Source organism: Pinus tabuliformis, chromosome 2_2 (genome assembly GCF_031772625.1).
Source record: "Pinus tabuliformis cultivar Carrire ecotype Pingquan chromosome 2_2, CPIR1, whole genome shotgun sequence".
In the NCBI taxonomy this organism is placed as follows: Eukaryota; Viridiplantae; Streptophyta; class Pinopsida; order Pinales; family Pinaceae; genus Pinus; species Pinus tabuliformis.
In genome coordinates this window covers 842,435,944-842,441,943 of record NC_142300.1, presented here as the reverse complement: position 1 = coordinate 842,441,943, position 6,000 = coordinate 842,435,944, and positions in this window count along the sequence as shown.

Sequence of the window (6,000 nt, the reverse complement as noted above, 5' to 3'; positions counted from 1 at the left end):
TTCTAGAAGCTTCCACAGTCTTGACACCTCTCACAAGAGACCCTGCCATTTGTCATTTCCCGCTCAGCGCACCCTGGTAGTGCTTCCACCTGCGTTGCAATGCAACTAGCCAGTGTAGCCTCTGCATTTCAACACAGGCAGCTAGTGGAGCCTCTGAATTGATCCTGAATTGACTTGTTTTTGAGCAGTTTCTGGTGGAGAACTTCTGTGAATTGCTGTGGTTTGCTGGCCTTGTTCCTCTAGGGGTAGGAACAACATGTTTAGGGACTTTGGATCCCTTAGATTATGGACATTTCATGCTTAGAGCTGTAAGGCACAAAAATGTCTATAACAGTTGCCCCCTAAAGTATGAGGCCGTTTATCGGGTGAAATGCTTTATTAGGAGGATCCGAAGTTCTTTCAATGTTGGGAGGAGACCTGTAATACAATACAATACAATACATTATTTTCATACTTTTTTCATGATCTAGCTGAGGCGGGCATTCCCATGCTCAGCTTTATAAATTCATTTTCATGAACATATAACAGACAATCGTCTGACAATAGACTGATGATTCTGATAGAGCCATCATCCTTTTGGTAGGATGATTATCTGTGCTGCAAAGCTGTACATTTCCATGTCTTTATTTTCTGAATATATATCGCAGCCCGGATGGATGAAACTAGATCCAGGGTCTTCAATCTCATCCGATCTTCACTCTAAGTACAAGTCGATCCATGTGAGAATTGCTCTGAAGTCGTACATGGAAATACATCGCTTGATTACCAGTCAATGATGTAAACTGTTAACAAGCGCGAGAGGAATCACCGATAATGATGATGACCCTCAAGGTACTGCAGTACAATTCACGTGGTGTGAATAGAGGACTTGGCGTCGAACACCACGCAAAATCTTATGGTCGAAGGTCATTGATGTATACCTGTCGCCGAAAGTGAGAAACTTGCCATTGAGGCATGCAAGCTTCAAAGTACTGAAGGGGGTGTTCCTAGATCAACTTCTTGGATAATGAGTTGATGTCAACAAGAAGCGATCTGTCAAAGGAGGGCCTTAATGAATCCCACATCGATGACACGGAACAGAGCTAATGATTTTGATGGAGGTGAAAACGATCTGATGACATATGATTCAGGGTGGCGGTCATGAAAGAGTATAATGTATGGTAGTGGATGGGACACAGGTGACTTCTCTGAATGACTTCTCCTGAACATATGGCGACACTTATGTGATGGATCGGTAGCATTACCCCAAATATGGATGGTATGGCGAGACCATGGTGATGTGACCGGTAAATGAAACAACCCAACCCGATTGTGGTACAGAGGAAAAGTGTCATGTTCAAGAGCGACTTGCTACCATCAAAGTTTCTTGAGTTTCTCCCAATTTTTCCCCAGTCATTGCTGACCAGTACCTCTTTATTTTTGTCATGCTTGAGGAGGATAACATATGCTTGTTCTATAACTTGCCCTTCGGGCAAGCCCATCGCTATGTTTTAACGAGCCTAGCGATAGTGAAACTCGTTCTCGTCTAAAGACAAGTTTGTCGCTATTTAAATCATTTAACGAGTCTAACGACAAGGATAACTCGGTCCTTTTCATTTTTAGAGAGTTTGAAAAGGTACATAAAGTTAACTCCAAGAGTCTTTTTTCGTCATCTAATCCCTTAAGTCCGAAAAAGTATAAAACAATACAGAAGGGATGAATTTTCGATCTCTTTAACGAGCTGAATAAAACAAGCGCTCGATCTTTTTGTGCAATAATCCCTCAGGTTCAAAAAGATTAAAATCTAGAGGAGGGATAGCTTTTCCGGTCACTTTAACGAGCTGGAAGGCCAAAACTCGGCAATCTTTTCATATTTTACGAGTCAGATAAAGAGCTTAAAGAAGACTCGTCTTTTGAGGAACGAGTGATAAAAAGGGTAGCAGCTGATTCCAGGGAAGGATTGGAATTTCCAAATCACGGCAGTGTCACAAGGATGGCTAGTGAAATCACTCTTCGCAGCTGTTCCTCAAAATGGGTAAACAATCATATGCAGTTGAATGATTGGCCAATGGAAAAGTGGAGGTGATGGGCAAACACGACCAAGGCTTTAATGGCTGATGATATTACGTTCACGGTGGTTATTTACCGGAATAGTTCATTTTTTAACGAGCTTAAACGCGGGTGGAAACATTTGCTCGATCTTATGTTTATTTTTTAACGAGCATGAACTATGCGCTAAAACTGCTCGGATCTTGCGTTTATTTTTTAACGAGCATGAACTATATGCTAAAACTGCTCGATTATCCAGTCATAAGATAATAATGTCTCATTAAGATTCTATTTTTTATGGAGCTTCATCTTACAAAGCTTTGTGATGAGCCCCAATTTTGGTACAATTTGGGCTCATTTTGGCCTATTCTACTTGCTCAAACCATTCATTTTTTATTGCTTGTGCATTCATTTCTTGGTTTATTCGTGTTGTTTGTAGGAAGAAGGGTAGACACTCTATCCACGTGACTAATGCATTATGATTTCAGGTTTTTGCATTAAAAGGGAGAAAAGACCACGTGAAAAGGAGACAAGGAGACAATGAGGTGGCACTGCTGGTTTTTAGGAGAGGATGTCCACAGTCTTGGGACCCTCCTCGTGATTCCCACCATAGCTCCGAGCTCCAATCCATCTCCCCACCGAGCTTAGAAGCAACCAGCTGTTCTATAGGAACAACAGTTATAACTGTTCTACAGGAACAACAATTATGACTGTCCTACAGGATCAGCAGTTTAAACTTCAGTTGGACAGCCGAGCTCCTAAAATCAAGGACACCTGTTGGATGATCGTTTTTGCATAAGTATAGAGGCCGTAGCCTTTGATAGGTTGTTGAAACTTTCGCATTACTATTGTAATTTTTGAGCACAACTCGGTGTAGTTCTTTTTGTAAGCCAAGTTTGGCATGACATCAAATTATGAATAAAGAAGGCAGATTTTGATCTAGTTCTGAGTTTTCTCAAGGAGCTATAGCTCTCAGGTTAGGGCCCAACCTGAGAGCAATAAATCTCCTCGGTGTTGTAATGTGTTTGCATTTCGTTCCAGCACTTTGAGTTTGTTTACTTTCACATGCAATTCGAATTTACAGTTTGTTAATTTAGTCTTTTTCATGAGCTTAGATAGGATTAGTTTATGGTGATTTGCTTTCAGTTGCTTAAGTTCGATAGGAGGATAGTTATAAATCATTGGAGCTCCAGCAAAAAGGTTGTAAAGGCTCACTGCCATCTCTCTTAGGGATTGGGGTGCAGTCCATAACCAACCACCAAAAAGAAACGCAGTTCTTCTCACTTCCATGCAAGCTGCAACATAGACATTTTCGTTGAAGATCCATCCATGCATTTTTGACATCGAACCATACTTCTACATTTCACTTCCACGCATAAGTTTCATTTCTTGTTTTCCATTTCTGTTCATAGGTTTCATGGCACAGTTATCATAGGTCAATGAATTTCTCGTTTTGGTGCATAAGTCATTTGTTTCATTTATGCTGCTCCTTATCACTCCACTTTCTTCTTCTTCATCTTGATCTCTCCTCAAGCCCTACTCAGCCTCTGACCAACTCATCCACCCTCCAACTCATCCATTATTCACTTAGCTCCATCTACTTACACTTTCATTGATCCCATCCTTCCAATCATCAAACCTCTGCATGCACTCTTCCTCCATCTGATTCCCCTGCTCCTGAGCCATCACCAGCTCCATCTCCATATCACCTATCCTTCCACACCACTCCGACACTTCACCATCTTCCAAAACCTCCACGGCCAAACATCCTGTAGAATTGCACAGACTTCCTGTAGAAACCTCTGAGTTTCCTGTAGGATCCCCTGCAGACATCCTGTAGGAGGCCACTCACTCGGTTGCTAAGCCTCTGAACGTGAGGAACCTCTGTGGACGGATGCTAAGGATCCCTGGGAACCTCTCCTAGCCTCCCCAACCTTTCCCACGCCTTCCTTCCTTCTACATCACAGCTGCACAACCAAACCCTAATCAAAAGCATCATCACAATAAATCCAACCACTTAATGAAAAAATACAAAAACATGTATTTTCAGATGCAAGTAGCTTAGATGCATGTATTTCAGTTCACTGCAAGTAATGGCATTATTGGTAGTTGTTTCACCCACAGTTTTGCATAGTTAGGGTCTAGCTAGTCAAATTAAGGTTTCCTAGGGTTTCCATGCTTTATTGGTTTTCAGTTTCCTTCTGCAATTAGACTAGTCTCCTTTGAGTTAGCTTTCGTCCATCATTGATAAAGCTTCTTCTGTGAGCCTATAGAAGTTGGCTTGAGCCCTAGCGGACTTGTGCCAGCTGACCAAGTGACAGCTGCGACAAGAGCTAGTACTTGTGCATACAGCACCGTCGCTTCCAAGTTTGTACGAACTACCGGGTTGATAAAATTAAGAGACAGGAAGCCCCAGGAGTTGTAGAATTATTGCTACAATACTGGAGCTCACCATATTTTTGGCGCCGTTGCCGGGGAAGCATCATAGTATTAGTAATTGTTGCTTTTCTTCTACTTTCGTACTCTTACTTCTGCTCAGTAGTTTATTTCATTTCCATTCTGCAAAAGTAGCATAGACATTTCCTGCTTTCATAGATTAGTATTTCCTGCTTTCATAGATTAGTATTCCCTGCTTTCATAGATTAGTATTTCCTGCTTTCATAGATTAGTATTTCCTGCTTTCATAGACTAGTATTTCTTGCTTTCCTAGATTAGCCTTTCAATTCCGCAATTTCATTTGAGCAAGATAGTTAGTTGTAGATCACTCTGTTTCAGTTTTGCAGGTACCAAAGAAAAAAGCAAAAGCAATCAAAAAGAAAAGTCCTTTCCATTTCATGCCTCGTAGGAACCGAGATAAATCAGGAAAATTCCTACCCAACACCCCCACCACATCACTAAGTCACCCTTCTCTCTTCTTTGGTGACAGTGGCCCAGAGGAACCTATAGGTGAACATCCTGAGATATACCAGGACCCTATAGAAGAAGAAGAGTTAGAGACCACTCCATCTGAAGCCATGGCTGATAATAGAAGAGAAGATGAGAGAATAGAAGGTGCCTTCCCCATCCGAGAGACCAATGGAGAGATGAAAATGAAGAACATTAGCCCCTCCGCCTTGCCTCACTTCCATGGACTGACCACTGAGGATCCTGATACCTTCTTGTTTGAGTTTGCTGTCCTTTGTAGAACTTATGACTATACTGAAGATGAGCAAAAGCTGAAGCTTTTCCCTTCAACTCTTAAGGATGCAGCATTGCGCTGGTTCATGGGATTACCTGGGAATAGTATCACTACTTGGGCTCAGATGCAGCAAGCCTTCAATACCAAGTATAGGGATTACTGTAGGTCTAAGGAAACCAAGGGAGAAATCTTTCGGATGACCATGGGAAATGATGAGTCCTTAGAGGATTATGAGGAGAGGTTCCAACTTAGCTATAAGCGGGCCAGGTGCACACTTGACCCTGAATCCCTCAAGTTGGTTCTACTCCGAGGAGTCCCTAAAGATCTCTTAGATACCCTTCACATGTTAGCTGGGGGGGACATTTACCAACTTCCTTATGAGGACATCAAGACTGTGTTTAGAAATCATTCCAGGGCAGCTAGGAAACGAGGTAGAGGAAATCTTCTCTCCACTGGTGTCCCCTTCTCCAAACATGAGTTTACAAACCAATTAGAAGATCTTAAGAGTGAGGTGAGATAGACCATTGCCATGCAGCTGGACACCTTCAGGATCCAGCAGAAGAAAGAAGAAGTTGAGAGAGCCTTGGCTGTCTTCTGCCCTAGGTGCACCAGAAGACACCCTAAGAACGAATGCCCATCACAGTCGGTTGAAGTGTGTTTCGTTTGTGAGGAGGACTACCCAACAAATCAGTGTCCAACCTTACCTGGGTTTAAAGCCATGTACCAAGGAACCGAAGCCTCCACTGAACCTCTCTACTTCATCAACCAAAGGAGGCCACAAGGATCTAGACCTT